Below are 12,052 nucleotides of genomic sequence, written 5' to 3'. Positions count from 1 at the left end.
CTTTATATTTATATTCTTATTTGTTTTTTATTTTTCAATTTTATTTTATATGCAAGTGATTTTCTTGCTTATTTTTCATAATGTGAAAACTTACTAGACATAAGATGATAATGAATGTTTTTCAGATATTTTTGCATACACATAGTAATACAGCAACACTATTTTGGGGGGACATATTTTGGTAATTTGCCATGCTGTTTACATACAGCGATATAACGTAAAACAAAAATAAACAAACATGTAAATGTAAATGTAAACAAGGGGCGTTCCCTAACATCACATTAAAAACACACACGCACTTATAGAGTTTACATGCTAATCTATGTGTGTTTACAGAAGATAAGATAAAAGTCTATTGGGTTGTATCTTACAGTGTTGGACAGTTATGTTAGGTAAAGACATTGTTTATTTGTAATTGTTTATTTGTAAATGTTTATCTTTATAGCAGTGTTTCTCAAACTTTTTCAGCCCAAGGACCACTTTATCTTCCAATTTTTTTCTGAGGACCACCTAACAGAATCCCACTCTAACACTGCCCAATAGGAAGGATAAGCTAAGTTTAAGTTTAATATGCAACTGTTTTAAGTCAAAAACTATTTTTTTTAACAAATGCAATGCTATGTTCAGAAATTATTATATGAATTTTATTTCATTTGAAAAAGTAAATGTGAAATGAGTTGCAGCTTAATATGAACAACAAACTGCACATGTGAAAAAAATGCAATTAAACATACTATAACAGCCTAGGTCCCACATAATGTCATTCCAAAGAGCCATTAGTTTAAAACTGAGGTGGTGGGCATATGAAGTCTATGGTTGTAACTATGGTAACAATAAAATACTGAAAAAAAAATTTCCCCTTAATGTCCTAAATCACTGAAATTACAGGGATTTTACACAAGAAACAAAAACTAGTACATTACAAAACTAATAGATCTGTGGATTTTAGCTGCTCTCAGTTGACGCTTGATCTTTTATTTTGACTCCTCTTTGGTTTAGCCAACCAATCCATTTTTATGTTATTACAACAGAAAGGCAAGAACTGATATCACAGTTTTGCAAGTGCAATAAAAATCTACTTAAGAAAGTGACGATGGAAAAACACTTTCCTAGTTTAGGTCATCTTTTGGAGGACCACTGTGGGGGTTTGGCGGACCACTAGTGACCACACTTTGAGAATTACTGCTTTATAGCATAGGGCACTATCATTCTCTATTTCTGTATTTTAGTTAGGTGAACCTGTTAAGTAAACCAATTCGTGGTTATTTAGAAAATATATGTGACCACAAAACCATCTTTTGGGTCAATTTTTTGAAATCATCATCTAAAAGCTAAATAAATAAGTAGTGCTGGGAAAAGATTAATCGCAATTAATCCCATACAAAATAAAAGTACATTTTTGCCTAATATATGTGTCTGTACTGTGTGTAATTATTATGTATATTTAAACACACGCACATACATTTATACATTTTTAAGAACATTTTTATTTATATATAAATTTTTATTGTTAATATATAATATAGAATACATAAAAATATTTATTATAATATAATATTATAATATTTTTTAAATATATATATATATATATATATATATATATATATATATATATATATATATATATATATATATATATATATATATATATATATATATATATATATAATTACACACAGCGCACAATCATATATTAGGCAAAAATTCACTTTTATTTTGTATGCGATTAATCACGATTAATCTTTTCCCAGCACTATAAATAAGCTTTTAATTGATCTATAGGACAAAATTCAACTATTTGGTATCTGGGGGTGAAAATAATATATTGACCCATACAACGTACTGTTGGCTATTGCTACACATTTACCCATTGCGACTTGTGGTCCAGCGTCACAAACCACAGATCTCTGGTTCAGCTTTTTTGAGCACACCCACACAAAAACAATTTTGTCACATTTTACTTACTTATTTTCATGGTATTCTCAACCTGTAAATTTTCCCTTTATTTACAATTGTATAATTGTAATTGTATAAATTAAATATAATTAATCTTTTTAAAGCTACACAAATTATTTTCTCTTTGTCCTCTGTTGTTTAATTCACATTCATAACACAATACAGTATAGTCTACTGTTGAGGCATAGTGATTTTATTCAGTGAAAGCCTTTGTTATTATTTGAAAGACACGATCTTTATCTACCGTTTATTTACCTGTCTGGAATAATATGACAAATTTCAAAGTCTACATCAGATATCGGATTGCTCTTGTTTACATAAGCACATAAAGCAAATACTGAACCACAATTCCTTAAAAAATAAACTGACATGACATTGACTCATTCCTTCTCATTAGGAATTCAATGTCTGCCTCAATGTTTCCATTACAGATTATTATTATAATCATGACAGTGTTTCATAATAAAGAAACCAATGACTTTAACCATTGTTCCAGTAGTGATTTCTCTGTAGAGGGTTTACTTCTTGTAATTCATTTCCATGTGATGCATGATGAAGTGCTCCTCCTGTCACTACAATTCTTTCCGTTAGCTCACATGAGTTTGTTATTCACATACAAGGGGACACTGGTCTGTGGCATTTAAGATTATAATAACCAATGCTCCTGTGTTAAGAGAGCAAGACTCGTTGCTATACATACCCAGGTGAAAAAGAAATATATTTAAATAGTATTTTTTGGGACATACTTAATATATTTAAAAGCTACTATACTAAATGCATATTAAATGTATTATATTGAACCCACTTCAAATATATTAAATGCATTTCAAGATATATTTAAAGTCAATTTTAATCTATTTGCATTATATTTAATATATTGAAATTGTGTTAAATTGGAACAACTTCAAATATATTTAGTGCAATTTAAGTGTACTTCTTTAAAATTCATTTGAAATGCACTTCTCATACACTTAAAAATACAGTTAGAATACATTTAAAGCTTAATTTAACTGTGCTTTAAGAACACTTTAATAGTACTTCAGCATATTAGAAATATACTAGCATTACATTAATAGAAATGTATTAGCATTACACTTCTATTTTATTATAAAGCTGTTTTTAATATTTAAAATGTTATATTAAAATCATTAAATTTTAAGACACATACACAGATTTTGAATACAGAACAATTTAATATACTTCATATTGTGTTGTGTACATTACAAAAATACCTAAAGTAAATTAATCAAGCACAGAGACATACATAATCTCTTGACCAAAGAGAAACAATATAAAACAAATATCAGAGAAATGCAATTACAGAGCTACTTCTATCAAATTGTACAACATTAACATTAAATGTATTAATGAAAAGTACACTATGAATATGCAATCACCAAATATTCATAAGCAATGATTATATAATAATCATAATGTAATTCTCTGCATAAAAAGTTACTGAAAAAAAATGTTTAAGTGCAATTTAAAGACGGAGTGCACAATGTTTGAAAAACGCTTTGGAAAAGGAAATTGGGCCGACTACCAAAACACACTTGTAGCCAACCAGCAGTAAGGGGCGTGTCTACTAACTGACATCCTTGCCGGGATTGCGTATGTGTGTGGTGGCTCTATCAAAAGAAGGTCCAGATTCTATTGGGGTAGAGGCATGTTTGTTTAGGTAATTTCAAATGTTAACATTGGCTTTCAAAAATAGTGCACTCTGCCTTTAACCAACTTAAGATAAACCTATAAAAAGCTGAACTAAAACACAAAACAGTTTAGATGTCACATGTTTAAGTGGAGGGTCATTTCTTCTTGCAATTCAGACACCGTAGTAATTGAAGACTGCTTTATCACACGGGCTGTGAAAAGGAAACAGAATACACCAATTAACCAATAATGAATGAACATTTTGATATCCATGTTTAAAATAAATTGGCATAGATATGCATGTATGGAAGTTTTGTTAACTTCTCAGTTTACCTTTTAAAGCTTGACTGTGTCCTCATCAAGCGTGTCAGTTTTATCTGTCAGAGCACTCTACAAGTGGGAATGAAGATAGGATTAGAACAGGCTCATGAAATAAAGCAACCTGTATTACAGGATATGTTTTACATTGATAATTGTGTTTTATTTGAACCTAGATCATTTTCCATTGTTTGTCTATTGTGGTCTTGCAAACTTAAGGTTCACCTCTGTTTAAGGAGATTTAAGGAAATCAGAAATTATGCCAAACAGGGCTCCAGACTGCTATCAAATGGTGGCATTTTGCCACCTAAATTTGAGAGTGTGCCACTGAATTTTACATCCGGTCGCACATGTGCGACCAGCAAATTTGACCTTTTTTTTGTGATATGACCACTGATCTATATAAATGACTGGATTGCGCATAGAACGCTTGACGTAACTGCGTGAGGTGAAGCCAGCGCAGAGTTCGAGCCGCCATCTTGGTATACCCAACCGGCAGAGAGCGTCATTGACTTCCATTCAAAATCATGATCAAAATTTACCCCCTTTACAGCGTATCAGTTACACAAGGTTAATTTTTAGGATATGTGTACGTTAATTATTTGTTAATTCTGGTGTTATTTGCAATGTTTATGTTTTAATCGGGCAGGATAATGGATTTATAAAAAATCGTTAAAGTGAGTGTGTCTGCTGCATTTGCTAATGACACGGGTATAAATAAAGTTTTTTTTGACATTCAGCTACACTGTGACGGTCAGCGTTATATCTCTAAATAAGTTTAGGTAACTTGTAAGTTAAGATAACATAATTACAAAACTAGCAAATTATTGCATGCACATGCGGTACAAAGCATGATTATTTATTTAGATTTCAGAATGAGCACGTTTATTGTCATTAATACTAAATATGCTGCGGTCTGTCTGCTGATCTGATACTGTAATAAAGATGAATGTATAATAACTGTTTAAAATGCAAAATGTACAACTTTCAGTAAATAACTATTTACATGCTTTGGACGTTTGTGTTGTAATAATGTACAGGGTAACTTCACATATAAAAACAAAGACGAGTAAAGTGATGTTTTATCATTAAAATCTGATAACGTCCATTGATTAAATAGAACTTTTGGGTATACCAACATGGCGGCGCGGTGGCTTCACAAGTGTGACGTCATGCGCAATCCAGTCATTTATATAGATCAGTGGATATGACACTAATCTGAAACAGCACATTGTACTTTCTGAATCTATAATTAAAGTATTCATTAGTAATACAGTCTAAATTAGTAGACATGTGAATATTTGGTTAGCATGTTGTTTTACCGTGTGTGCCCCTAAATTTTCTGGTTGCGCCCCTAAAATTTTCAGTTGGGGGCCACTGTGCTCCTAGTAAAAAAAGTTAGTCTGGTGCCCTGCCAAATGGTGCAATGATGACTAGGCCAAGTCCCTTACAGCTTTACAATAAAAAAACGTTTTTTACAAGAATAATTCGAAAGGACAGAAATTAGCCACCTGGAATGGATGTGTTGCAAACGTTTTTCTTCACTCCACATTTGCCCCGATTCAAAAATGTCAATAGCAGTTGATCTGAAAAACAACAGGCAGGTAAATGATGATTAATGATTTTTTTCGTTTTAAGATTTACTTACCCCGAGTACAATATATTAAGACAATATAATATAATCAAACCCAGCCTCGGCAGTTTTACAATCTCTCATAAAAGTATCCCTTCTTACAATGTCATTTTTGTGTCCATATGTAATTAGAAATACATTTAAAAATAAACAAAAAGACAATAAGGTTGTCAAGATTGAACTGATTTAAACATTAGCCATTGAACATTACTGGAGTTATAATAACCATATGGTCATATCATGGTATTTTCAGGTAAGACAGCTCAAACATTCATTTTAAACTAACGTTAGCGTTGCAAGAGAAACATTAGAAAAACCTTAAACGTGAAATCAAATAGCAACAACAAACTTACCACCAAGAATAAGTCTTTCTATGCGCTATATCTTCATTTGTTCCTGTCTACTTGGGATCTGGTTGGTCATATTTATGTCGCTGTGCTAAAAAAAATGAAAGGTTTTAATGATTTCTGAAATGCTTAAGAGAAATGCCTAACGTTAGTCAGAAAATAAAGATGTTCCAATTACCACACGCAACACAGACATAACGTTACATAAAGAAGCTGGGTTAAATGTAATGTAATGTTTTACTTATTTAATAGTTAACTAAATAAAGAAATGTGAAAATCTGTCATCACTTACCCTCGTGTCGTCTCGTTCATCTCCAAACAAAAAGCGAAATACTTTTTCCCTCAACGTCAGATCCACTAAAACTGCTCATATTTTAAATCGAGTTGTTTTATCTTAGTCCTCTGGTGAAATATGATCGCCGATTAATTAAATAAATACGTTTAATGCAGAGTCGCCATCTAATTTAACAGTTTATATACGTTTAATGCAAGCAACCGCATGCACCGTGAACAACTGAACTAAACTGAACAAGTTTCAAATAGCACCGTGACGTGTTACTATGACAACAACCAATCAGGTTTAGTCACGTGTGTCACGTGTGTTGTTTGAAATTAAACAAGTAAGATTTTGAAATTAAACAAGTAAGATTTTAAGCAAATCTTTGAAAAAATAACTTATTGTGCAATCGGAATTATATAATGTTGAAAGGCTTGAGGAAAGTTCAATGTTAGCTTATTACAATTAATGAATCATGTTTTGAAAAAAGTATGTTTTATCCAAATATACTAAAACTTCACTAGAAGTACATTTGTGTTTAGCATATTTCTTAAAAGTGTAATTATGCATATATTTATTACCAGCATACTTTTAGTACACTTAATATAAATACATTAAAAATATTCTTAAGTTTAGCATATTTCTTAAAAATGTAATAAAGCATATATTTATTACCAATGTACTTCTTAGTACACTTAATACAAATACATTAAAAATATTCTTAAGTTTAGCATATTTCTTTAAAATGTAATTAAGTATATATTTATTACCAATGTACTTCTAGTACACTTAATATAAATACATTAAAAATATTCTTAAGTTTAGCATATTTCTTAAAAATGTAATTAAGTATATATTTATTACCAATGTACTTCTAGTATACTTAATATAAATACATTTAAAATATTCTTAAGTTTAGCATATTTCTTAAAAATGTACTTAAGTATATATTTATTACAAGTGTACTTCTAGTATACTTTTAAAAAATATGTTTAAATGCAATTTAACGTATTTTTAATACACTTCAAATAAGTATGTTGGAAATACAAATGTATTATAAACATACTATTTGTATTTTAAGTATATTTTTAATACATTAAATACTACGTCTTTTTGACCTGGGTAACTACAGGTGTTATGGAAAATCACAAGGAAGGCAGAGTATCTTTTGTGTGTGTATATGTGAACATTGTTACCACTGTGGTAATAGCTTTGAAGTACAGGCACCGCATACTAGTTTTGCTTATTAGGTTTACTTAAAATTAAAATTAGATGCAAAATACAATATAGGTTTAGGCACATTTCACTGAATGTATATTTTTTAAAACAGTCTATGGTCTGTATTATATGGATACACCAATAAAAAAAACTTTTGTGCCGATACCGTTATATGGTCAATAACATCTACGATACAGACAGTTTTGCATTTTACTATTTGCTTCAATCCTAAAAGTGCAGAGCGTAGTAGGGGAGAGTGGGGCACAAAGTAACGCTTTTTGGCTTTGGCTCTTATCATTAAAAAAAATATTTAAAGAAGACATATCATAAAAATTGACTTTTTCCATGTTTGAGTGCTATAATTGGGTCCCAGTGCTTCTATCAACCTAGAAAATGAAAAAGATGAAAAAGATCAACCCAGTAACTTAGTTTTGGTAAACCATTCTCTGCAAGCATGTGAAAAATTAGGTAATTGAAATGTGGCTCCCATTGTGATGTCAGAAGGGGATAATACCGCCCCTTAATCTGCACTATCCAACCACGGCACTGCATTTTAGTGCAGAGATCAACTCATTTGTATTTAAAAAGACACACCCAAAAACTGCACATTTTGCTCACACCTACAAAGTGGCAATTTTAACATGCTATAATAAATTATCTATATTATATTTTGAACTAAAACTTTACATACGTATTCTGGGGACACCAAAGATTAATTTGACATCTTAAAAAAAGTCTTGTGAAATGTTCCCTTTTTTACACAGTCAACCAATGGCCGGTTGCATAAACATAGCCTTGACATTAAGACTGCGTCTTAAGAATGAGTCTGACTAACTAGCAATAAGTTAGGGCTAATTGGTCTTATTATTTGTATTTGATATTTTCTACCTTTCTATGTAACATACTTAAAACAGGTATGATCAGTCTTGAAGAAAAAAATTCATGACTAACTTTTAAGACTAGCCTTAACGGTTTATGCAACCGGCCACAGAGGTGGGAGTAAGTCACGCATGTGCAAGTCACACAAGTAGGTCTCAAGTCTTAACCTTCAAGTCTCAAGCAAGTCTGAGTCAATTTTTGTGAGAATCAAGTGAAGTCACTGCTTTATGTCAATCAATTCAAATCGCAGCTTGTCATTAGCAAGTCATACAAATGTTTGATGATTTACAGTTTTTCTCGATTGCTTAAACACAGTTCTTGTAACTATGCATCATATTCTCAAAACAGTAAACACAATTCCATAACGTCTCACACAATACTCCAAACCTCCTATTTTCAGGTCAAAATAAGTCTAAACTCAAAACCATTCACTCTTACTACCTACTTGTTTTCCTTGGCTTATAAGTGTAGTTGATATTGTGGTGTTTGGAGTGTTTTTATGTCTTTGCCCTGTCTTTTCTGGTGTAATTGATGTTTTTAGTTTTATTTTATTTTAACTCTATGGATTAATGTACAGCACCTTGGTCAACAATCGTTGTTTTTAGTGGTGCTATATAAATAAAGTTGAGTTGAGTTGAGTTACTGAAAAAAAAAACTTTTCCCTCAGACAACACAAACAAGCGTTCAAAAACACACACACTACAACATAGTATTACACAGTGGGTCAATAAATTCAAAACAATATATCCAAAACTGGTAACCTTGTTCTTTCCCTCAAACCTTTTCACATGACCAAAAAAGACACAATCAATGTATGCATTAGCACATTTTTATTCATTCATGTGCTACACAGCACAATTGTAAAACATTATTTTTTTTTATTATTCCGCCTCGACATTCCGTCTTTGTTCTGGGTCCGGCCACAGAATCTCATCGACATCACAGGCTATATTGGTCCTAGCCAAACAGCGAAGGTAAAATCCTCTTGCATGATTCACCCCTGGCATTCATCCACTGATGTTGATCTGTATGCAAGGCAATTTGATGCATTTCTTTATTCCAGTAGCATAGTCCAATAGTGTATGCACACTAAAGTTGCTGTACAGAGCAGTCTTACTGTAAGTACATCTATCTGTTTTCCTCCCAGAAGGCTCCTCTTCCTCCTCTTTCACCACATCCTCCTCCTCTCCCTCCTCCTTCCTCTTCCTCCTCCTTTACCACGTCCTCCTCCTTACCCTTCTCTTCTGCCTCCTCCTCTCCCTCCTCCTCCTCCTCGACTTATTCCTTCATTTCTCTGCGGATCCATTGTTCCAAAGCTCAGTGAACTGATTCAGGCCCTTTTCTCTATCTATTGAAGGATCTGATTGATGGGTGTTCAATTTTGACTCTTAAGCCCTTTTCACACAGATATTCCTTAAAATACACGGGAAAGGCATCCTGGAATTTTCCGGGACCGTTATTTTTTTGTTCATTCACACTGACATGATTACACGGCATCTAATGGTCCCGGAAAGACACGTGACCTGTTGAAAGTCCCGCCCCGCCCTCTCTTCTACGCAGCGTCTGAAGTTTGCAAATTATTTATTATTTCTCTCTCCAGAAACCACTTGCGTGCATTTTTGTTTATGATAAGACTATAAAGGACCGCGTGAATGCACACTTCTATTCTGGTGAATGATCTCAGCTTCAGAGTGGATATTTGACGTGCTCCCTGATCTCTGCTTTAATACAGTTTTCAGACATTTCTCATCGTGATTGTTTATATGCATTTAAAACCCGCAATTTGAGAGGATGAACGATATATCTTGTTAGGATGACGCGCGGGTATTTTCGTTTATTATAGCTCAAATGAGCATGAGACGCGATATTCTTTTATGCTGCTGAATGATCTCCGTTTCAACGCAGTAAGTAACGAGCTAACTTACCTGATATCTGCTTCAGTCCAGTTTGCTGACATTTCTCGTAGTGAATGTTGTAAATCCCTCATTTTAAAGAGTTGAACCAACTTCATGATGCCATGACACGCGCGTCCTCACTACGGCACATGCGTCATTGTTTATGCGTCTCATATATCATTTCCTGATAACTGCTTCAATCTAGTTTGCAACATTTCTCGTGGTGAATGTTTATATGCATGTTATCTCTCGTTGTAAGGAGCTGAACCATAACTTGTGTTGTGATGACACTACGACACGCCCATTACGGCATTCTTTAGGCTTCTTGTTCACACAGAGGGTTATCCGTGTATCTGACTCCTCTTTCCGGCAACGATCCCAGAGGATTAACGGGACGAGTTTGTGTTCACACAGACGCTTGTCTGGCAATTTTACGGGTATTTTCTGGGACCAAAGGTCTGTGTGAATGGGGTTTAAGTGTTTCCACCTTGATAATTGTACAATGGTTTTTATGCCACCCAATTAGATCCTTCCTTTTCAACAAAAGAATAACAGCAAAACACGTCAATGATTGAACCACACAAACCTTGAAGTAAATTAACTTTTGTACATTATTTGTGTGTGTGTGTGTGTGTGTGTGTGTGTGTGTGTGTGTGTGTGTGTGTGTGTGTGTGTGTGTGTGTGTACCTGGTAATTATCACATTGTGGGGACCACAAAGATAGGAATACCAGTGTTTTTGTGACCTTGTGGGGACAGAGAGAGAGAGACGGACATTGACTTTATAATCTCTTTATTTGTAAAGAAAAACATCAACATCTAATCAGAACACAACAGTTAAAAAGAGGAGGGTAAGAATAGAAAAAACAACACAAAAAAGGAAAACAAAACAAATAAATAAAAAAAAGTTTTAAAAAGACCATCACTTTAAACATAAATTTTTAAACAACCATCAGTGTCAATTTCATAAAAGCATTAATCTGTGCACCATTAAAGACTGAAAGTTTCCATGTTTCCAATTCAACAAGCTTATAATAAGCATACTCTATGTTGATTATATCGGTAATAACCTAAAATGTGAAATAACATCAGTTGATCCTGCGCCAAGAAATTTCCTTTTGCGAGACACCCAAATTGCCATTTTTTGCTTGGCCAAACAAAAAATGTATTAAAACGTGAACTAGCACACTGCTCCTTTTGTACTTGGGACAAAAGATATAACATATAGCCGTAAAACTTCCCCCAGAGACTGACAGTACTCTTCTGATAAATAAAACAGCGGTTGGACTCTCAAACAATTAAAAAACAAGTGAAAATGTCTTTCTTGTAGCCCACAAAAAGAACACTCTTCCCCTACAAATGGATCTAGGTCTGCTCTGTGTCTGTTTGTAGCTATTATACAGTACCATGCACTATCCTCCATTGAAGGTCTACATACCTTTTCTCAATAGGGGGTTTGTACAGGGTCCTCCAGCAGCAAAGACCTCTTGCCACTTAACAAACAACACATAAAGAGCCTTCTTTGCATGTCACCAAAACAGCTCAGTTCAGGGGTGCTGAAAAAAGCAATTTGCCCTCCATTTCCTGCCATTCTCTAGTGCCAACTGAGAGAGTCATTTATGGGAAGGGAGGACTGTCTACATCAGATGTTTCCAAAGGGAGTCTAAAATCTGATGGTAATGGTAAACAGTTTCTCTGCCACTCAAACTTACCTTATGCCCAGTTTTAGGGCAAAGATTTCCATACATATCCATCCTCTTTCATGCACCATAAGGCTTTAATGAGGGATTCTGACCTCTAGGTCTATGGTAAAGTTAAAAACCAGTGGTTCCCTTAGAAATGTCTCTGTGCACTATTAAAATCTCTAGAAATCTTGAAAGG

The 12,052-nt window shown here is 33.3% G+C and overlaps 1 long non-coding RNA gene across 2 annotated transcripts; it reads right to left on the bottom strand.

The window, feature by feature from the left end:
- Positions 1 to 3,376: 3,376 nt before the first annotated feature.
- LOC135772981 (uncharacterized) lies at positions 3,377 to 6,559 on the bottom strand. Of its 2 annotated transcripts, XR_010543323.1 has the most exons (5): positions 6,197 to 6,559; positions 5,911 to 5,995; positions 5,436 to 5,510; positions 3,940 to 3,996; positions 3,377 to 3,818 (listed from the first exon to the last, which is right to left on the bottom strand). It is a non-coding gene; the product is annotated as an uncharacterized lncRNA (long non-coding RNA). The 2 variants fall into 2 exon arrangements; XR_010543322.1 differs by lacking the exon at positions 6,197 to 6,559 and having other exon boundaries at positions 5,911 to 6,190.
- Between the last annotated feature and the right edge of the window lie 5,493 nt (positions 6,560 to 12,052).

This window comes from Paramisgurnus dabryanus, chromosome 19 (assembly GCF_030506205.2).
Source record: "Paramisgurnus dabryanus chromosome 19, PD_genome_1.1, whole genome shotgun sequence".
In the NCBI taxonomy this organism is placed as follows: domain Eukaryota; kingdom Metazoa; phylum Chordata; class Actinopteri; order Cypriniformes; family Cobitidae; genus Paramisgurnus; species Paramisgurnus dabryanus.
This window is presented reverse-complemented; position numbering and strand designations above follow the sequence as displayed.